A 23,791-nucleotide genomic window follows, 5' to 3' on the forward strand; every position below is an offset into this window, starting at 1 on the left:
TATCTACCCTCCCCATCCCCTTTTCTCCCTGACCACAAGTCACATTTCCCCTGTTTCCCCCTTCCTTCCTTCCTTCCTTCCTTCCTTCCTAAGCTATAGCTGCATCCTCGCTTGCTTCCTCGTTCTCTCTGTCTCGCATCCTACCGTCGGGGTCGCCATGGTCTTCTTCAAAGACCTCTCCAGCGGTTCCTCCTCCGATGATGACTCCTTCACCACCCGGGTATGCCTCTCTTTTCTCTCTCGGGCTAAGACTTGGAATGAAGTATTTTTACTGGCCCTGCGGTCGATTTTGAGTCATTTCTTCCTCTTGTAGTTCCCTAGGACCATCCGTTGCAATGAATGGAGCGGGGTGGACAAAGATCTGTCTGCTCGTTGTCACCATCAATCTCCATGCGTGAAGCTAGTTGCGTTTGAATCTGTGGATAGTGGGAGGAAGTTTCTAGCATGTGTAGAGAAGGTTAGACCCACTTTCGTTGTTAAAAATCATTTGTTAGATGTGAGTCAGAAACTGTCACAGGTCCAACCCATTCATGCCACACCTTCAACCAAACGCATCCTTAGACAGTGTCACAGTTTATACCTAGTATATAAAAATGTTGCCATCTCATCAGCGGTGCCATTGGCACCGCTTTAGCAGTTTGTGGAGCCAATTGTCCACACATCCAAGGAGCCAAGCAGTAAAATACTATATCTTTATGGCACGAAGGAACTGGGCGTCGGAGCAACTAGGTGCTCCGGAGTTCGGGTCCCTGATTTTTTCTGCTGTATCGGCTCACCCGTGCAGGGCACCAGTGCGAGATGTAGCAACAGTTATCTTTAGACCGATTTTGGCATACATAGTGGACGGCCTTAGTGCTATTAGTTCTATGTTACTAAATTTGTGCATGTACACACCTGTTAGTATCAATTTGTTGTCATCCAAATACTGTCACGATGCTGTTGCAGTTATATTTACCTTCCCCTAAAAATGTTCAATTTGTTAATTATAGTACATGAGTAAGAACTTGTAGCATTGTTGTAGTTAATTATAGCTTCTGATGTTTCAGAATTTGGTTGTTGTCTCAGTAGCAAATAATTCATTTGCACATTGATCTTTTTGAGAAGATATGTCATAATTAACTTGTTTCTTCAGTTTTTGAAAATAAATATTGATGATTTTGTATGTTGCTATAAACCCATTTTCCCTACAATTGTTACTGATCTAGTTTTAAATATTATAGGATGAACGGAAATGTTCTTTCTTGGAGTGGGTTGATCAAGAGTGGCCACAGTCTTTGAAGATGTGCCTAGCAAAGCTCTGGAGCATGTATCAGGCAGAGAACAGAGGTAGGATTAGAAAAAGTGTTGTCAACGCTGAAGAATATTTGAAGATGCGGGATAAAAAGAGGAAGGTGGAGAATGAGCTCAGATTTGCTAAGATGGTGTTGGCGAAGGAGGAGGCACTTCCCCAGTTGGCCAGTGCAAAACATGTTCTTATTGAACTGAAAGCAGAGGTGGATAAGGCGAGCCTGGATGATCTCGATTAGGGAAATGAATACATTGTAGTAATATTGTTCTTATCAAGTTGAACTGTCTATATGCTGTACTGTGCTGTTTTCCGGTAGCTATCGTACTATGATGCTAAAATATATCTATGTGCCTAATATGAAATTGGCAAATAGTTGTTCGATATGAAATGTGAATTTGCGTAATACTGGAACTATTAATTGTAAACTAATAAACCTGCTAAATGGGTCATGGAACTTTGCAAACAGTTCTTGAAGTAAAAGCACTTGTGATGGATAGCCCAATCATAGTCCTTTCGATAAGGAAATGACAAGTGGTTTTCAGCAAGGTAATGTCTGCAAGCACTGAAATTGTAAGTAGCAGATAGTTTGACAGCAAGATAATTTGTAATGAGAAAGTAATGGTAACGGCAAATAGTATCCAGCAAGGTAGCCCAATCCTTTTGTGGCAAAGGAGATGCCAACATGGTTTCTTATAATAAGCAAAGTGTTCTTGAGGGTACACGGAAATTTCATCTAGTCACTTTCACCATATTGGCTTGATTTGTGTTCACTACTTTGATAATTTGATATGTGGGTGGACCGGTGCTTAGTTGATGTTCTTACTTGAACAAACCTCCTACTTATGATTAACCCCCTCGCAAGCATCCGCAACTACGAGAAAAGTATTAAGATAAAATCTAACCATAGCATTAAACATTCAGATCCAAATCGGTCCCTTACGAAGTAGCGCATAAACTAGGGTTTAAGCTTCTGTCACTCTAGCAACCCATCTAATAACTACTCCACAATGCATTCCCTTAGGCCTAGATATGGTGAAGTGTCATGTAGTCGACATTCACATGAAACCACTAAGTTCCAGCTCGAGACGGCGGTGCTTCGTCCCGAAAGTCCTCTCCTTAATTATTTTAGGTCAAAATAACTTATATACCAGAAGATGGGCACCAGAGGTGGGCCAAGGAGGGCACAACCCACCAGAGCGCGCCTGAGCTCCCTGACGCGCCCAGGTGGGTTGTGCCCACCTGGTGGGGCCCCTCAGGTTCTTATTTGCTCCAATAATTCTTATATATTCCATAAAAAAATCCTTGTGAAGTTTCAGCTCATTTGGAGTTGTGCTGAATAGGCAGCCTAACGTTGCTTTTTAAGGTCTAGATTTCCAGCTGCCGGTATTCTCCCTCTTGATGTAAACCTTGCATATTATGAGAGAAAAGGTATTAGAATTACTCAAAAAGGCATTATTATGCATAAAAACATTATAAATAATAGTAGGAAAACATGATGCAAAATGGACGTATCAGAGCCCTAGGGCTGGCCGGCCACCTTTTTTGGTGCGCCTGGCTGCCTCCCTCTCCCCCACACATATATATTGGGGAGGGGTGCCACACAAGGACACACAACATTGTCTTGTCCGTGTGCAGTGCCCCTCTCCACATTTTCGTCCCTCTGTCATATTTTCATAGTGCTTAGCCGAAGCCCTGCGTCGATAGCATCACAATCACCGTCACCACGCCATCGTGCTGCCAGGACTCATCTACTACTTCTCCCATCTTGCTAGATCAAGAAGGCCAGGACGTAACCGAGCTGAACGTGTGCTGAATGCGGAGGTGCCGTACGTTCGGTACTTGATCGGTTGGATCGCAAAGAAGTTCGACTACATCAACCACGTTACCAAACGCTTTCGCTTATGGTACGAGGGTACGTAGACACACTCTCCCCTCCCATTGCTATGCTTCTCCATGGATAGATCTTGCATGTGCGTAGATTTTTTTTGTTTTCCATGCAATGTTCCCCAACAGTGGAATCATGAGCCAAGTCTATGCGTAGATGATATGCACGAGTAGAACACAAAGAGTTATGGGCGGTGATAGTCATACTGCTTACCACCAACATCTTATTTTGATTCGGCATTATTGTGATGAAGCAGCCCGAACCAACCTTACATGTCCACGTACATGAGACCGGTTCCACCGACAGACATGCAACTTGTTTTGCATATAGGTGGCTGGCGGGTGTCTATTTCTCCTACTTTAGTTGAATCGAATTTGACTATGGCCGGTCCTTGAAGAAGGTTAAAATAGCAAACTTGATAAATCACCGTTGTGGTTTTTGCTGTAGGTAAGAACGGTTCTTGCTAGAAGCCCGTAGCACCCACGTAAAACTTGCAACAACAAAGTAGAGGACGTCTAACTTGTTTTGCAGGGCATGTTGTGATGTCATATGGTCAAGACGTGATGTGATATGCGTTGTTGTATGAGATGATCATGTTTTGTAATATCGACAACTGGCAGGAGCCTTAGAGTTGTCTCTTAATTATTGTATGAAATGCAAGCGCCATGTAATTTCTTTACTTTATGCTATGAGTAGCAATAATTTTAGAAGCAATAGTTGACGAGACGACCCCGACGCAACGATGGAGGTCAAGGTGTCGAGCCGGTGATGATGGAGATCATGACGATGCTTTGAAGATGGAGATCAAAAGCACAAGATGATGATGGACATACCATCTCACATATTTTTGATTGCATGTGACGTTTATCCTTTATGCATCTTATTTTGCTTAGAACGGCGGTAGCATTATAAGATGATCCCTTCACTAAATTTCAAGATAAAAGTGTTCTCCCTGAGTATGCACCGTTGCTAAAGTTTTTCATTTCAAAGCACCTCGTGATGATCGGGTGTGATAGACTCTACGTTCACATACAACAAGTGTAAGCCAGATTTACACACGCGGAATACTTGGGTTAAACTTGACGAGCCTAGCATGTACAAACATGGTCTCGGAACACTGGAGACCGAAAGGTCGAATGTGAGTCATATAGTAGATATGATCAACATAGACATGTTCACCATTGATGACTACCCCATCTCATGTGATGATCGGACATGGGTTAGTTGATTTGGATCACGTATCACTTAGATAACTTGATGGATGTTAATTTAAGTGGGAGTTCATTAGTAATTTGATTAATTGAACTTAATTTATCATGAACTTAGTCATAATAGTTTTGCATATCTATGTTGTAGATCAATGGCCCGTGCTATCGTTCCCCTAAATTTAAACACGTTCCTAGAGAAAGCTAAGTTGAAAGATGATGGTAGCAACTACATGGACTAACTTGAGGATTATCCTCATTGCCGCACAAAAGAATTCTGTCCTCAATCCACCGCTAGGTGACAGACCTGCTACAGGAGCTGATGAAGATGTTATGAACATCTGGCAAGCTCGATCTGAAGACTACTCTATAGTTCAGTGTGCCATGCTTTACGGCTTAAAACCGGGACTTTAAAGACATTTTGAACGTTATCGAGCATATGAGATGTTCCAGGAGCTGAAATTGATATTTCAAGCTAATGCCCGGGTTGAGAGATATGAAGTCTCCAACAAGTTCTATAGCTGCAAGATGGAGGAGAAAAGTTCTGTCAGTGAACATATACTCAAAATGTCTGGGTATCATAACCACTTGACACAGCTGGGAATTGATCTTCCAGTTGAGAGTGTTATTGACAGAGTTCTTCAATCACTGCCACCAATCTACAAAGGCTTCATGATGAACTATAATATGCAAGGGATGGAGAAAACAATTCCCGAGCTCTTCGCAATGCTAAAATCAGCGAAGGTAGAAATCAAGAAGGAGCATCAAGTGTTGATGGTTAATAAGACCACTAGTTTCAAGAAAAAGGGAAAAGGAAAGAAAGGGAACTTCAAGAAGAACGGCAAACAAGTTGCCACTCCCATGAAAAATCCCAAAGAGGGACCTAAGCCTGAAACTGAGTGCTTCTACTACAAAGGGAGTGGTGACTGGAAGCAGAACTGCCGCAAGTATTCGGCGGATAAGAAGGATGGCAAAGTGAACAAAGGTATATTTGATATACATGTTATTGATGTGTTCCTTATTAATGCTTGTAGTAGCACCTGGGTATTTTATACTGGTTCGATTGCTCATATTTGTAACTCGAAACAGGAGCTATGGAATAAACAAAGATTGTCTAAGGATGAGGTGACGATGCGCGTCAGGAGTGATTCCAAGGTCGATGTGATCGCCGTTGGCACGATACCTCTACGTCTACCTTCGGGATTAGTTTTAGACCTAAATAATTGTTATTTGGTGTCTGCGTTGAGCATGAACAATATATTTGGATCTTGTTTAATACGATATGGTTATTCATTTAACTCAGAGAATAATGGTTGTTCTAATTAAATGAGTAATATCTTTTATGGTCATGCACCCTTGAGGAATGGTCTATTCTGATTGAATCTCGACCGTAGTGATACACATATTCATAATATTGATGCGAAAAGATGCAAAGTTGATAATGATAGTGCAATATATTTGTGGCAGTGCCGTTTAGGTCATATTGGTGTAAAACGCACAAAGAAACTCCATGCGGATGGACTTTTGGAATCACTTAATTATGAATCATTTGATACTTTCGAACCATGCCTCATGGGCAAGATGACTAAAACACCGTTCTTCGGAACAATGGAGCGAGCTAATGACTTATTGGAAATAATACATACCGATGTATGCGGTCCGATGAGTGTTGAAGCATGCGATGGGTAATGTTATTTTCTCACCTTCACAGATGATTTGAGTAGGTATGGGTATATCTACTTGATGAAACACAAGTCTGAAACATTTGAAAAGTTCAAAGAATTTCAGAGTGAAGTGGAGAATCATCGTAACAAGAAAATAAAGTTTCTATGATCTGATCGCGGAGGCGAATATTTGAGTTACTAGTTTGGCCTTTATTTACAACAATGTGGAATAGTTTCACAACTCACTCCACTTGGAACACCACACCGTAATGGTGTGTCCGAACGTCGTAGCCGTACTCTGTTAGATATGGTGCGTTCTATGATGTCTCTTACCGATTTTCCTTTATCATTTTGGGGTTATGCATTAGAGATAGCCGCATTCACGTTAAATAGGGCACCGTCTAAATCTATTGAGACAACACCGTATGAACTATGGTTTGGCTAGAAACCAAAGCCGTCATTTCTTAAAGTTTGGGGTTGCGACACTTATGTCAAAAGGCTTCAGCCTAATAAGCTCAAACCGAAATCAAAGAAGTGCGTCTTCATAGGATACCATAAAGAAACTAGTGGGTACACCTTCTACCACAGATCTGAAGGCAAGATCTTTATTGCTAAATGGGTCCTTTCTAGAGAAGGAGTTTCTCTCGAAAGAGGTGAGTGGGAGGAAAGTAGAACTTGATGAGGTAATTGTACCTTCTCTTGAATAGGAAAGTAGTACATCAGATAAAACCATTCCCGTGATGCCTACACAAACTAGAGAGAAGCTAACGATGATGATCATCAAACTTCAGATGAAGTTACTACTGAACTTCGTTGGTTAACCAGAACACATTCCGTACTAGAGTGGTACGGTAATCCAGTCCTGGAAGTCATGTTATTAGACCAAGATGAACCTACAAACTATGAAGAAGATATGATAAGCCTAGATTCCAAAAAATGGCTTGTGGCCATGAAATCTGAGATAGGATCTATGTATGAGAACAAAGTGGGGACTTTGGTGGACTTGCATGATGATCGGCAAGACATTGAGAATAAATGGATCTTCAAGAGGAAGATGGACGCTAATGGTAATATCACTGTCTACAAAGCTTGACTTGTTCCAAAAGGTTTTCGACAAGTTCATGGGGTTGACTATGATGAGACTTTCTCACCCGTAACGATGCTTAAGTCTGTCCGAATCATGTTAGCAATTTCCGCATTTTATGAAATCTGGCAAATGGATGTCAAAACTGCATTCCTTAATGGATTTCTTAAAGAAGAGTTGTATATGATGCAACTAGAAGGTTTTGTCGATCCTAATGGTGCTAACAAAGTATGCAAGCTCTAGCGATCCATCTATGGACTGGTTCAAGCATCTCAGAGTTGGAATATACGCTTTGATGAGGTGATCACAACATATGGTTTTATACAGACTTACGGTGAAGCCTGTATTTACAAGAAAGTGAGTGGGAGCTCTGTAGCATTTCTGATATTATATGTGGATAACATATTGTTGATTGGAAATGATATAGATTTTCTGAATAGCATAAAAGGATACTTGAATAAGGATTTTTCAATGAAAGACCCTTATACGTCTCCATCGTATCTATATTTTTTGATTGTTCCATGCCAATATTATTCAACTTGTACTTACTTTTGGCAACTTTTTATATGATTTATTGGAGTAACATATTGATCCAGTGCCCATTGCTAGTTCCTGTGTTTTGCATGTTTTTTCATAGAAAATCCATATCAAATGAAGTCCAAATGCAATAAAATTTTATGGAGAATTATTTTGGAATGTTTGTGATGTTTGGGAGTTGGAATCATCGAAAGAGGGGGCCCACAGTGACCACAACCCGCGAGGGTGCGCCTGGGGGCCCAGGCGCGCCCAGGTGTCTTATGCCCACCTCGTACATCAGTTGGAGCTCTACTTCGGGCACAAGGAAGCTTATATCCGGAAAAAATCGTGTTAAAATTTCAATGCAATCAGAGTTACGGATCTCCCAGAATATAAGAAACGGTTTCGGCCAGATCTGGTGAACGCGAAATAGAAGAGAACAGAGAGACAAATCCAATCTCGGAGGGACTCTCGCCCCTCCATAGCCATGGAGGCCATGGACTAGAGGGGAACCCTCCTCCCACCTAGGGAGGAGGCCAAGGAAGAAGAAGGAGGGGGGCTCTCTCCCCCTCTCTCCCGGTAGCACCGGAGTGCCACTTGGGCTAGGATCGTGACGATGATCTACATCAACAATCTTGCTACCATCAACACCAACTTTCTCCCCCTCTATGCAGCGGTGTAACCTCTCTATTCCCACTGTAATTCTCTACTTAAACATGGTGCTCAACACTACATACTATTATCCAATGATATGTGGTTATCCTATGATGCTTGAGTAGATTTATTTTGTCCTATGGCATAATCATGATCTTGGTTGGTATGATTGTATATTTTATTTTGGTGCTGTGCTACGGTGCTCTCCGTTCTCACGCAAATGTGAGGGGCCCCTGCTGTAGGGTGTTGCAATATGTTCATGGTTATGGTGGGTTGCTAGAGTGACAGAAGCTTAAACCCAAGTAAGGGGGGTATGACATATGTGAGTAAAGAGGACTTGATACTTAATGCTATGGTTGGGTTTTATGACCTTAATGATCTTTAGTAGTTGCGGATGCTTGCTAGAGTTCCAATCATAAGTGCATATGATCCAAGTATGGAAAGTGTGTTAGCTCATGCCTCTCCCTCATATAAAATAGCAAGAGTGATTACTGGTACTTTTTATCGACTGCCTTGGGACAAATCCTTCTCTTGTGTTACAAAAAGCTTGCTACTACACTACTTTTATTGTCTTGCAATTTATTTTATGTTTTATTCTCGCTAACTACTTCTAGTTTTATTCTTGTTCCTGGTAAAGAAAACACTAAGTGTGCGTAGAGTTGTATCAGTGGTCGATAGAACTTGAGGTAATATTTGTTTTACCTTTAGCTCCTCATTGGTTTTGACACTCTTACTTATTGAAAAGGCTACAAACAATCCCCTACACTTGTGGGTTATCAAGACCTTTTTCTGGCGTCGTTGCCGGGGAGCAATAGTGTGGGGTGAATATTCTCGTGTGTGCTTGTTTTCTTTATCACTAAGTAGTTTTTATTTTTTTGCTCTTGTTTTTTATCTTTAGTCACGGGTAGGAAACGCAAAATACCAAAAAAATTAGTTGTACCTACAAAACCAATGGTTGAAGAACCACCCAAAATCTATCGTACTGCTGAATCTTTTTACTTGGATCATCTTCAATCCTTATGTGCTCGTGCTGAAACCCCAACTAGCTTAGTTGAGGGCAAATCATTAGATGATCATGCTTGTTATGTGCGACACCGCTTATCTGAAAAAGGGAAACTTGTATGGCATCAAATTAATACTATGCAATGCTATGATTGGAATTTATGTGAAATATATGATTTCACTTGTTGTTCTCAGGACCCTAAGAAACACCTTCCTTACCAATGTGTGTTTAGCGACAATGGAATCGTATTTTCTAATGCTAATGGTGTTTATAATTACTATAATGTTCAGCAAATTTAATAATTTTTTGCTTTTAAGGGTGCTTATGAAATTGATTCTTTGATTGAAAAGTATGATGCTACTCTTTACAAATCTGAAAATTTTGCCATACTTAAATATTTCTATGACAACTATGCTTCTAATGCCTATGTTAAACCATATATTGAGCACTACTCTGCTGTCCAAGAAGAGACTAATATTTTGCAGGAGTCTATGGAAGAAGAAATTGATGACATTGTGAGCTCATTGGATGAAAAAGATGAGGAGGAGAGCGAAGAACAAAAGGAGGAAGAATGGATTGATCACACGTGCCCACCTTCTAATGAGAGTAACTCTTTACCCCATACATTGTTTAATTTCCCTTCATGCTTACCGAAGGATGAATGCTATGATAATTGCTATGATCCCGTTGATTCGTTTGAAATATCCCTTTTTGATGATGCTTGCTATGCTTGTGGCCAAGATGCCAATATGAATTATTCTTATGGAGATGAACTTGCTATAATACATTATGTTAAACATGAGATTGTTTCTGTTGTACCCACACATGATAGTCCTATTAGCTTTTTGAGTTCTCCCAACTACACTATTTCAAAGAAGTTTGCACTTGTTAAGGATTATATTGATGGGTTGCGTTTTACTACTACACATGATGTTTTTGATGAATATAATATGCATGTGCTTGCTGCTCCTACTTGCAATTATTATGAGAGAGGAACTACATCCGCCTCTCTATGTTTCCAACACAACAAAATTGCAAGAAATTGCTTATACTATGCATTGGCCTTTACTTGATGTGCATGAATTGTTCTTGTATGACATGCCGATGCATAGGAAGAGAGTTAGACTTAGTCATTGCATGATATATGTTGCCTTTTGCTCACTACTAAATGCCAAATCATTGCTAATTAAATTTGGCTTTGATATACCTTGGGATCCGGGTGAATTCATTACTTGAGCACCATATGCCTAGCTTAATGGCTTTAAAGAAAGCGCTTCCAGGGAGACAACCCGGAAGGTTTAGAGAGTCATTTATTTCTGTTGAGTGCTTTTATAAAGTTTTTTAAAAAATAGAGGGGAACCTAAAACTTTTTCAAAAAGAAAAGTGAAAGTGAGAGAGACGAGCATTGTTAAAGTGGGAGCTAGCCTTGAACTTTGTTCATGCCCATGGAAACTTTGTGAATCTCAATTACAGAAACTTTTGAACAAAAACAATTATTCCCTTGTACATGTGGGAGCTTGTTGGTATGTGCGGTGCAAAACAGAAACTTTGGCTGTAGTGCGTGATTTTACATTTTTTTACTGGAGTGTCACACGTTTCTGAAACTTTTTGCACAGTCTTGCTATACAATTTTTTTATTTGGTCCTAATTTTTCAGAATTTGTAGAGTTACAGAAGTATGGTGGATGTTCAAATCTTTATAGACTGTCCTGTTTTCACAAATTGCTGTTATAGCTTCACAATTTGTGTATGTTTGAATTCTTTTTGAAGCCTCATTGACTTGGGGCCACAGAATTTTGATAGCATACAATGGATAATATTTGATTATAATTATACACTAATGTTAGAGCAGTACATGATGGGATTTCATTGCCATATTCACTAACCCCGCCACTAAAATTTTGGTTAAGTTTTGTGTGAATGAAGTGTTCTGTGACGCCCCGAGACCGATGCTCCAGATGCCTTCCTTTGTTTTAGTTGTTGTCGTGTGTTTATTGTGTTTGTTGCATTGTCATAATTGTTTTGCATATTTCATTCCGATGTGTTTATGCCATGATCATGCTAAGTGCCATTGCCATATTTTGTTTATTGCATCATGTTCATCTCTTATTATATTGCACTGTGCCATTTCATTTTGTTGGATTGAGCCTCTTGTCATTTTGCATTATGCCATCCTTTGCCTGATGCATCATATTATAGCATTGTGTCATCCATGTTGTTCCAAGTCCCTCATGTGCATTTCCCCTACATTATGTTTGTTGAATGCTCCATGTATGATCATGCATCATCACCTCCTCCTTCCTTCTTCTTTCTTTCATTTTGACAAGTGACCTTTTTCCCTCCTCCGTAAATGTTCGCTTATTTTCTATAAACCCTATACCTTGCCTTTAACCCCTTTGTCAAAATTAGCTCATTTGAGGTTGATTTGGTTGTGTTCAAAAATGGCTCAAATTCAAACTTCAATTATTTTCCTACCTCTAAAAATTGCCAGATCAATTTATTAAAATCCTTCATAATTCCAGGAGTCTAGAGATATTCTCACTTCTTTCAAATTCATCCCCAATATCCCTGGCTTTTCCCTTTTGACGGTTGTCTATTTATGGGCACAATTAAAAGAAAAGGAAAGGCCTCACCTTATCCGAAGCCACTTGGGCCATTTCCCTTCAACCAGCCCACCTCACTTACCTCCATCAGCCCAGCTAGCCCACCAGCAACAAACTCCTGTGGATCGTCTTCCTCTTCTATACGACAGGGCATCCATGGACGCCACGTCGACAGTCCGATCGATTTGATGTCCGGAGGGATCCCTGGCCTCCCTATAAGACCGCCCCGGTGCCCTAGACCTCCTCCTCTATCAATTCTCCCCTTTCCTGCCCTCGCCGCACCACTAGGAAAAGGGCTATTGATAATATGGACACTAATGGCGCACCACACATGTGGTGCGCCACTACTATATACTAATGGCGCACCATGTGTTGGTGCGCCATTAGTGTCCAAATACTAATGGCGCATCACATCCACGATGCGCCACTAGTAATTTTTTTATTTTTTTCAAAAATACTAATGGCGCATCAGGGGATAGTGCGCCATTACTAGTTTTAACTAGTAATGGCGCACCAGTAAGAGATGCGCCATTGCTATCTATACGTATGGTGCACCCCTACCAGTGCGCCATTGCTATCACCCCTTATCCCCTCCCTCTAGTCATGTTCTCTCCCCTCCCCTTCCTCCTGACACACCCACCCACCTCCCTCGACTTCGATCTAGATCGGGAAGCCCCGGCCGCATCTTGCCCCGCCGCCCATGCCTCACCCCCCTCTCGTCGCCGCCGCCAGCCTCCGGTGCCGCCTACTCCTCTCCTCGCCGCTCGCCTCCTCCCGCACCCGCCGCTTCCTCCCCCGCGCCATGGAGTCCTCCTCGTCCCCCGCGCCATGGAGCACGCAGGTGAGCGACGCGACCCGATCGGGGCTTGCTAGCTTCGTGGAGTGACACTAGTGGTGCGTGTTGGGCTGGGTACTGTACTGATGGCTGCCGCGTTCGTGCGGCGGGGTGGGGATTGATGTGCAGGTGGTGCAGCGGCGTGGGAGTACGAGGAGGTGCTGGACCGGCTCTCCTCGCTCATCATGTAGAAGGTGCGCGCGGACATCGGCAACCGCGGCAACCAGTGGGACCTCATGGGCCGCTACCTCCAGGTACTCCGTGCCCTCCTTCATCCTCCTCCTCAACTGCGATGTGGGTGGGGATGTGTTGTCTGATCTAGAGGGCGGATTTGGTTCTTCAGATTCTGGAGCTGGAGGAGCCCATCGCGCGGATGAAGGTCATCCATGCCGCCGGCACCAAAGGTCATCCATGTCGCGCGGCCCGATCGGGAAGCTCCGATTCGTCTGCCCAACAGTCAGGTACGCCCTCTCCGCTCTGCCCCGATTCACCCCTTGCATCAGTACGACGATGCCCTAGGGAGCAAGGGAGCTCAAGGCAGAACCAGGGCTCTTGCCCGTGGATCCTTCCGTACCCCCAGTCCCGATCCCGTGTATGGCGTAGAAATCTCTCTGCCCGTCTGCCGTAGCTGAGCTCTACAGTTGGTCGCTTGGTATTTTTGAAGGGGGGAATGAAGGTTTCAGTTCATAGATGATTTATTTCTGGTCTTATGATCCAATTCAACAAGTGCAGTAGACAGTTAATTGATGATCCTCATCCTATGTAGCTCGCACTCCATAGCAGGGAAGGGGGAAGTAAATTCAACTGAGTCCAGCACCTGAAATCGTGTATCTACCACTACCAGGTTTCATTTTGGCAGATGTGAATAATATAAAATCCATGAAATTCAGTCCAAGAATCTGGTCCTGTTCTGCACATAGTGCAGACAACTAATAAGCCATGGAAGAATTCCACGTGCTATTATGACTATATATACACCAAATCTTGTAACCTCTGGATAGTGCAGCTTAGTTTTAGTATGTTGGCTGCATCAGACTTCCAGTAAGCATTGCCACGATAAATGAATTGCGTCGTGTGTCTTTGAAATACTTGTGCAGAGCGATGCATATAGGTTTTTCCGTTTCAAGCTATATGTGTTGCATTCAAAGGGAGCTCTCTTTCCTGCATGCAGCTCAAGCAAAACAAATAAACAACGGAGTCAAGCAGGGTCTACACTGTTGCGTTTGTTTCTTAAAAAAATTACCTAAGATATCTCACACATATCTGTAGAGAATAGTTTTGCAATAGCAGTCTTCTTGTTTCCAACGGTTTTAGCTTGAATGGATCTCCCTCTGTCTCTGTTTCTGGGACAGCAGCAGCAGCAACCTAGTCGTCGTCGTCGATGGTAGGGTTGTAACCTCACTGTCACGCTAATGGACGCAAAAAAGAAGAGTGGTAGTACTATCAATGGTTCAGTCAGCGCCTCAACAACGTCTGCACTACTTCTGATATTGTTTTTCAGTAGCTTTTTTCTGCACCTTTTTCTTTCAGTTCTTAGTGCTGCTGCCCCATGAACACATTTTTTTAATTTGACTGTACATTCAAATGAAGCCTTTGTTAAGTACACACTCCAAAATTTAGTTAACAGTAGCCTAACTGAATTTTCTATTTCTGAATTTATAAACTCACTTTATATTCATTTTATAAATTAACAGTAGCTTCAAAATTAAGTATCATTCGCATGGATCAACTGTTATTTTATTTTGTGGAGGATAAAGTTCAGATCATGAATAATGGCATTACAAGTGAACTTGGCACAATTACACATGTCCTGAACCTCATAGAATCTGACACTACCAAGTCTTCATTGGCATGCAAGTACTACTTTTACATTGTCATGACAGGAACAATTAATTTGACATGTATCATTGGTACTGCTAAAACATTTCATTCATGTTTCAACAAATTTGGTGAAGACCACTTCATATGTATTTTGCATATATGAATTATCTCCTGTTGCTTTCTAAGATGTTAGTTCTTTCAGTTCTAGCCCTCCTATCTTTAATTCCTGGCTACTGGACTACCTGCAGGACAACAAGTTCATCTGCGGCAGCTATCGCTGTGAGCAGTCCATCCACGACGCGCTCTGCAGCATCTTCGTCGGGCACAACGAGATCCTCAACGTCTGGAGGTAAGTCACCGGCCATCTGTTTCCTGATGAATTTTCTTTCTAGCTCAATGTGATCGGATCTGACTAGTACGTTCAGATTTACTCTTATTTTCTTTTCAAATAGTACTAGTAGTCTATATTCCAGCTGTGCGACTACCTATAGCCACTTGAACCGATGAGAATTCTTCAAGCCTACCTATAGCCACTTGAACAAATGTCTATCTCAGATCTACTCATCTAAAAAATCCAAGTGGAGTAGTATATTGGTAGTATAGTATAATAATATTGTCAAAAGGTAAATGCCCTGATTACTTAGCTCTGTCAGATAAATACTCGTCGAAAGTGGGCTCCTATCAAAATTCATTTCCATTATAATCTTACTCATACAATATTCACACCATGTAATTATGGAAATATATGCTCATATCTAGTTCTGCATAGAAAATGACAGTATTGACATGTTATAAATAGTTTGTTTGTGTTTCTGTTTATTTTGTTACATTTTGCAGGGATAAAGTGAAGAAAAAGAAGAAAAGATTACTAGAAGATTGGTTTTAGGATTTTATTTTATTTCCTTGCAATTTTCCTTTTATTGGAAACTTGTAAAGACATTATAATATTCTTACTATAATAAAAATTATGATTCTATTTCATTTTTTGTTTTTCAATTATTTTTCCTTATAGGTTGTTTTCTGTAAATTTAGATTTTTTATTTTCCAAATACATTACTAGTGGCGCATTTAAGCCCTTATTAGTGGCGCACCTTCCTTTATTACTAGTGGCGCACCTATAAGGTTATTAGTGGCGCACCTGGAGGGAATACCAGTGGAGCACCGAATGGTATACTAATGGCGCACCACATGGTGCGCCATTAGTATCTGGTATACTAATGGCGCACCTGTGGTGCGCCATTAGTATATAATACTAGTGGCATGGTACTAGTGGCGCACCAGTAGTGCGCCATTAGTAGGCAAAACTGGTGCGCCACTAGTAGGCCTTTTCCTAGTAGTGCCGCCGCCAAGGTAAGGACACCCACGCGCCCGCCGACGCCATGGCCAAGAGGAGGCCGAGCTCCTCTTCGACTTGATCAGCTTGGCCCGGCCTTCTTGTTCCACGTCTCCCTCGGCCTCCCAAGCACCCATTCGAGCCACGGATCGACCTCCTCCTTGACGTCTTCTTCCCCTGCTTCCTCTACTTCATGGACCCAAAGCCCTGCCAAGTCCACCGCCTCGACCAGCACGTCTTCTCGCCGTCCCCAGGCACCGCCGACCTTGTTCAACTCCATCAGCATCCCCTCGGTGAGCAGCCGCTCCTCCTAGCCCCTCTTTGGTTCGAGTTTCGTAGCCGTACCCGGCGATCCCGTGGTGTCCGAGCCGCTGTTATCGTGCTATCGCCATGGCCATTCGAAGTAGAGGCTTTGTTCTCTACGCACCCGCACACCTTGCTGCCGCCCTTGCTGCACTTGCACACCTCGGCAGACATTGCCTCTGTCCGCCCACACAACCGCACACCCGCTTCTTGCCCCGCTTCTCACCCCGTACACGCCAAGCTGCTGTCGTCGCTCGCCGAGCTATGCCATGCCTGAGTCGAGCGAGGGCTCAAGCTCGAGTCGCTGCATGCGCGCATCCCGTAGCTACCGTCACCTTTTTCCGCCCGCCCGCCGGCACCGCCACATTTGCTCGCTGCCAACGCCGGCGAGATCCCCGTGCTTGCATGACTGAAGCTTAGCATTTTGGTTCATCTTCTGATTTTGTGGCATGCACTGCACATACACCCTCGCTTCCACACCTGCACGCGAGCACCCTGCGCGGCCCCAAGGCACCCAGGCTAGCACCTGCTGCTCGTTGTTGAGGTCCGTCGCGAGCACAGCCAAGGCCGTCCCTTTGTCTTTGTTGTTTGGTTAGGTTCGCTCGGGCTATTGGTTCAATAAGAACTCTTCTGTCATTTTTCCACAAATTCAGTTCAGGTCCTACTCGTTAGCCGAGCTCGCTGGCACCCAGGCGACCAGGTATCAAATCTCCACGGGCGCAACATTCTTTTCCATCAATTTTTGCCTCACCAGATCAAGCTTTGTTCTTGTTCATATAGTATCAAGTCCAATATCCATCTAGGCGAGTTTGTGAGCACGCTCTGTTTTCAACTGTGAGGTCCTGGGATCAAATCCCAGGGTGCCCCCAATTCTTTTGCCCCTGTTTTTATCTGTTTCTTTTAGTTTTGCACACACACTCAGCCGCTGGGCCAAATCTCCTCCTGGGCCACTGCACTGTGTTGCATTTGGCTCGCGTAATTTTTTTTCCTTCTCCGCGGTTTTAGTATTTTCCAGTGCATGCATAATTACAGAAAATGCCATCATTTTGAATTGTGAATAACTAAATATCCATGATCCAAATAGATCATGTCATATATGTAAAATGCTCAGATTTTCCTATACTTTCGTAAACTAAAACTTTCATCCTTGTTTAAAATGTTTAAACTTGTTGTTTGCATTATTTTGCATGAATGACATGTTAAAATGGTTTATTCCATAACTAATTAATCATAGCTCCGAATTAAATAAACTATATATATAACTTGTCTAGAAAAACGCATAGATTAACATGATGCACTTACTTTTGCTGTTTAACAACTCTAAAATATGGTTTAGGCAGAACAGGAGAAAATTCAAACTATGGACATGGGGACTTTCTGGAATTGTTATGTGTTGTTTCCTGTCTCATTTAAACTTGATTTGATGTGATGTTCTTGTATACATTATCTCTTGCCATGAGTAGCACCATGTAGCCTTGTCATGCATCATACTTGGTTGAGCATCATGCCATGTTCATGTGTTGATTGTTTACTATGTTGTTTGCTTCTTTCCGGTTGTGCTACTTCTCGATAGTTCTTATTTCGTTGCGATCGTGAGGATTCATTTGACCACTCTTGGTTCGTCTACGCCTGTTCGTCTTCTTCATGGACTCGATCTTCTTCCTAGCGGGATTTCAGGCAAGATGACCATTACCCTGGATACCACTACTATCTTTGCTATGCTAGTTGTCTCGATGCTATCGCTATGTTGCGCTACCCACCACTTGTTTATCGAGCCTCCCAATATGCCATGAAACAACCTCTAACCTTTTCCACCATCCTAGCCAACCATTGTTTGGCTATGCTACTGCTTTGCTCAGCCCCTCTTCTAGCGTTGCTAGTTGCAAGTGCAGTGCAGGTTGTTCCATGTTGGGACATGGATATCTTGGGATATCACAATATATCTTATTTAATTAATGCATTTATATAGTGGGTAAAGGGTGGAAGGCTCGGTCTTTTGCCTGGTGTTTTGTTCCACTCTTGCCGCCCTAGTTTCCATCAAACCGATGTTATGTTCCTTGATTTTGCATCCCTAACACGATGAGGGTTTATGGGCCCCTCTTGAAAGTTCGTTTTGAATAAAACTCTTCCAGCAAGGCCCAACATTGGTTTTACCATTTGCCTAATAACAACTAAAACTTGCATAGGGACTTACCGGTACCCGAGGATACTGAATCAACCCCCGGGCCAGTGCTCCTCATGAGTGTGGTCCAAACTAGAGTAGCTTGCGGCGTCACCCCTTGGCAACTTGGGGTTTTTGGTCGCTATAACCATAGATCATCCGTAGTGGCCTGAGATGAGATATGTGCGGCTACTATCAGGGTGTCGGCACGCCGGGAGGTCTTGCTGGTTTTATTTTACCATTGTCGAAATGTCTTGTGCACCGGGATCCCGAGTTTTATCGGATGTCCCGCGATGGAGGATTGTCTTCGCGGACCGTGAGCTTGTCATGGGCTAAGTTGGGACATCATTGCAGGGTTTAAACTTTCGAGAGTCGTGCCCGCGGTCATGTGGCAGATGGAAATTTTTAATATCCGGTTTTAGAGAACTTGACACCAGATCTGAATTAAAATACACCAACCGCGTGCGTAACCGTGATCGTCTCTTTTCGAGTGAGTTCGAGAAGAGAACACGGTGGGGTTATGTTTGAACGTAAGTAGTTCAGGATCACTTCTTGATCATTACTAGTTTGCAGCCGTTTGCGTAGTTTCTCATCTTACTCTTGTACTCGTAAGTTAGCCACCATACAATGCTTATTCGCTTGTTGCAACCTCACAACTTATCCTTGAAGCTTTGCTAGTCTTGATACCCATGGTAATGGGATTGCTGAGTCCTCGTGGCTCACAGATTACTACAACAACATTTGCAGTACAGGTAATGCGATGATCCGACGTGAGAGCGATGCTTGCTTTTTTTTGAGTTCTTCTGCTTCTTCTTCGATCAGGGGTTAGGTTCATGGTCGGCAGCCTGGGCTAGTAGGTTGGATGTCGTTTGAGCTTCTGTTTGTGTTTCATCCGTAGTCGGATTTTGTTCTCATGTATGATGTTTTGATGTATTCATGTGGCATTGTATGCCTTTGTATGTATCCCCAACTATTATGTAATAGTACGATGTAATGATATCCACCTTGCAAAAGCGTTTCAATATGCAGCTCTATCCTTGGTGGGACCATCGAGTTCCTCTCGGATAGGATTGCATATTGGGCGTGACAAGTTGGTAGCCTCGACCGACCATAGGAGCCCCCTTGATTGATCGTAGTTTGGTCGTTGTTGAGTCTAGAAGAAAACTTTTTCGGAGTCTAGTTATATCATAGAGTAGGAATTCTTTTTACTCCTTTGCTTCTTCATCGGTCTAGTGAGGAATCTTGATGTAGGTATTTTGACTTTCTCCTCTTCCCTTCAAATTTTTTTAGGATCATGCAGGCTTCTTTTCATCGTTGTGTTCTCAATCCCTTTTTCAACCGGTGCACTTCTCTTCAAGTTGATTTGAACCTCTTTGTCTTTTTCAAGACGAATCCTCAGTTCTTTTTCAATGATGTTGTTTCCCCATCCGAAGATAAACAATGTCGTCCAAACTTGTCTTTCTTTTCCCAGCCGCCCACCCTTTTTCTTCTCGGAGCCAGAGTCCATAATCGAGTATCCATCCTACTCGTGCGAAGCCTTTGCATTCTTTCCTCAATTATTTGAACCGGTGCTTTTCTCTTCAAGTTATTCGTCGGCTCCCCGTTCCAAGTTGCCTTTGTTTTTCCCGCCCTCCGACCTCTTTTTTCCCAGATTCTGAGCCTCTATTCGAGCATCAATTTCATTCGTGTGGAGCCTCTTCAGTCTTTCCTCAGTTGTGTCAACCGGTGAATTCTCATCGAGCTCATCTTTGGTTCGTCTCGTTTTTCCTTTCCCATGGATTCAATTCAAGTTTTTTCGGATTGATCTTATTATTTTCCTTGGCAAAGTGTTCCCCCTTGCTCGTTTCTCCTCTCACCATTTAGTCGTCCTGGAGTGTTGAAGACATCTCAGAAGATTCGTGTTTGAGTTCAATTATTTCGAGGTTGTCACGTCATACAAGTCTTTCAATTGTTTCGGCGCATCATATCTCATTCAACAATCCTTTTCAACGCTGATTTCTATTCAGTGGGCCCTAACCCACAGGTTTATCCCCAGGATCTTACTTGGCTCTTCTAATTTTTTCCGAAGTTATTCTCTAATTCCTTTCAAAGTTCGACGTAAGCCAGATGCGTTCTCCAATATCACTTTCAATCATTTTCATCTTTGGCTCAACCTTTTTCTCTTTTCATTCTTCTGGAGTGTCGGAATTATTCATGGTGGTGTTCCACATCATCGTTCTCAGCTTTGAATACCGAAGAAGAGTTTTCCTCCAAATCTGGTTCGTTTTCTCGAAGATTCGTGGTTCTAGCTTAATGTCATCCTCATAATTGTTTTTCAGTGTGAGAATTCCTTTCTTACCCATCCGGAGTATGTCAGGAGTTGTTCTCCGTTTTGTTTCACCGAAGGCCATCATTCTAGAAGAATTCTTCGTCCTCACATTCCAGCTAGCGTTATCCAATTATCCCAGCGCATGTGTCAAGTATTCTTTAATCAGTTCGCGATCTTTTTGTTATCTTGTCTCTAATTTCCCTCAAGTATCTTCGTGCCTTTTCTAATTCTTCCCGACGAGGAATTCTCTTTCTTCTTTCATTTTGAAATTCTTCATGGTGGTTCCTTCAAGATACCTTTTCCGTTATTATCGTATCAATTCATTCATTTCTTTCCAATCCTACCGGTGGTTCATGAAGACCTTCCCAAGTTTGCGCTATTTTCTCTCCTCAATCCTTTTTCAAGAGGAATAAGTTGCATGCCAGATCTATTTGTCATCAATTACATTTGATGAGGATAAGCATAACGTAATTCTTATTCTTACTTCATCATGGTCAAGTAATCCCTTCCTTCGGAGCTTGTTCATGATGAATAATCTCTTGGTCCTTAGTTGTTCATCTTTTCTTTTCTGGAGTTCCAAGTTTTTCTCTCTTGTCTCGTCTCGAAGCTCCATCTAAATCATTGCAAGGCATCATCTTGTTATTTTCATCCTTCATTTCTATCTCATAATCCTTTTGTTATCGGAGTTCTTCATGGTGGTTCATCATGATTTAATTCATTCCTCAAGTGTTCATCAAGATTCTTGTAGGCGAAGCTCAAGTATTCTTCTTCTTGCTTCTCGAGGTGCAAATAATTCTCTGTATTATTTTGAAGTGAAGTTTTGCATTTCTTCATTCTTCTCAGCTGTTCAATCATTTGGTAGTGGCAGAAATTCACCTCAAGTTTTGAGATGTTTACATAAGCCCACACAAATCAATTCTTTTGTTGTTGATTTTCTCAACAACTCCGTTCAATCCTTCCTTCTGAGGATGCTTTCAAATTCAATTGTGGTAGAAGTTGTTATCTTGCTCTTCGTTCTTCTCATTCCATTCTTTCAGTTGTTCTGGAGGCATGATGTTGTTGCTCTCGTCAATTATCATTACATCTATTCAAATACATATTCCTTCCATTCTCGCTCAACCGGAGAGTTGTCCAAATTCTTTCATTCTTGATCCTTGGCTATCTCGTTATATCTATGTGTTTTCATATCCTTCAAACTACATGGTTCTCGTAATGTTCCTTGTTCCTCTTTTCTAACAGAGTGTTTCAACGACGTTCATCTCCGTGGTATTCTTTCTTTGGAATTGCTTAACCTCTCAAGGTTCTTTGCTTTCACTCATTTGTCCAAGAAGCGACCTTGTTTCTCTATTCCTCTTCCGTCTCATTCCAAAGATCTCGGGACGAGATCTCTTGTTAGTGGGGGAGTGTTGTGATGCCGCGAGACCGATGCTCCAGATGCCTTCCTTTGTTTTAGTTATTGTTGTGTGTTTATTGTGTTTGTTGCATTACCATAATTGTTTTGCATATTTCATTCCGATGTGTTTATGCCATGATCACGATGAGTGCCATTGCCATATTTTGTTTATTGCATCATGTTCATCTCTTATTATATTGCATTGTGCGATTTCATTTTGTTGTATTGAGCCTCTTGTCATTTTGCATTATGCCATCCTTTGCCTGATGCATCATATTATAGCATTGTGTCATCCATGTTGTTCCAAGTCCCTCATGTGCATTGCCCCTACATTATGTTTGTTGAATGCTCCATGTATGATCATGCATCATCACCTCCTGCTTCCTTCTTCTTTCTTTCATTTTGGCAAGTGACCTTTTCCCCTCCTCCATAATTGTTCGCTTATTTTCTGTAAACCCTACACCTTGCATTTAACCCCTCTGTCAAAATTTAGCTCATTTTAGGTTGATTTCGTTGGGTTCAAAAATGTCTCAAGTTTGAATTCAATTTAAACTTGAATTATTTTCCTACATCTAAAAATTTCCAGATCAATTTATTAAAATCCTTCATAATTCTGGGAGTCTAGAGATATTGTCACTTCTTTCAAATTCATCCCCAATATCCCTGGACTTTTCCCTTTTGATGGCTATCTATTTATGGGCAGAATTAAAAGAAAAGGAAAGGCCTCACCTTATCCGAAGCCACGTGGGCCATTTCCCTTCAACCAGCCCACCTCACTTACCTCCATCAGCCCAGCTAGCCCACCAGCAACAAACTCCTATGGATCATCTTCTTCTTCTGTACGGCCGGGCATCCATGGACGCGGCGTCGACAGTCCGGTCGATTTGACGGCCGGAGGGACCCTGTCCTCCCTATAAGACCGCCCTGGTGCCCTAGACCTCCTCCTCTATCCATTCTCCCCTTTCCTACCCTCGCCGCGGCCAAGGTAAGGACACCCACGCGCCCGCCGATGCCATGGCCAAGAGGAGGCCGAGCTACTCTTCGACTTGATTATCTCGGCACGTCCTTCTGCTTCCGCGTCTCCCTCGGCCTCGCAAGCACCCATTCGAGCCACGGATCGACCTCCTCCTCAACGTCTTCTTCCTTTGCTTCATGGACTGGAAGGGCCGCCAAGTCCACCACCTTGACCAGCGCATCTTCTCGCCGTCCCCAGGCACCGCCGACCTCGTTCAACTCATTCAGCATCCCCTCGGTGAGCAGCAGCTCCTCCCAGCCCCTCTTTGGTTCGAGTTTCGTTGCCGTAGCCATCAATCCCGTGGCATCCGAGCCGCTATTGCCGTGCTATTTCCATGGCCATTTGAAGTCGAAGCTTTGTTTTCCGCATACCCGCACACCTTGCTGCCGCCCTTGCTGCACTTGCACACCTCGCCAGACGCTGCCTTTGTCCGCCCACATAGCCGCACGCCCACTGCTTGCCCCGCTTCTCACTCTGTACACGCCAAGCTGCTGTCATCGCTCACCGAGCCGTGCCGCGCCCGAGTCGAGCGAGGGCTCAAGCTCGAGTCGCTGCACGCACGCATCCTGTAGCTATACCGTCACCTTTTTCCGCACGCCCGCTGGCACCGCCGCGTTAGCTCGCTGCCAATGCCAGCGAGATCCCCGTGCTTCCATGACTGAAGCTTAGCGTTTTGGTTCACGTTCTTATTTCGTGGCATGCACTGCACATACACCCTCAG

General features: G+C 42.9%; 1 long non-coding RNA gene across 1 annotated transcript; it reads left to right on the forward strand.

Annotated features, from left to right (window-relative positions):
- Positions 1 to 12,866: 12,866 nt before the first annotated feature.
- Positions 12,867 to 14,347, forward strand: LOC125556037. The gene is made up of 3 exons (XR_007304979.1): positions 12,867 to 12,990; positions 13,080 to 13,197; positions 14,092 to 14,347. It is a non-coding gene; the product is annotated as an uncharacterized LOC125556037 (long non-coding RNA).
- The last annotated feature ends 9,444 nt before the right edge of the window (positions 14,348 to 23,791 follow it).

This window comes from Triticum urartu, chromosome 5, assembly GCF_003073215.2.
Source record: "Triticum urartu cultivar G1812 chromosome 5, Tu2.1, whole genome shotgun sequence".
Classification (NCBI taxonomy): domain Eukaryota; kingdom Viridiplantae; phylum Streptophyta; class Magnoliopsida; order Poales; family Poaceae; genus Triticum; species Triticum urartu.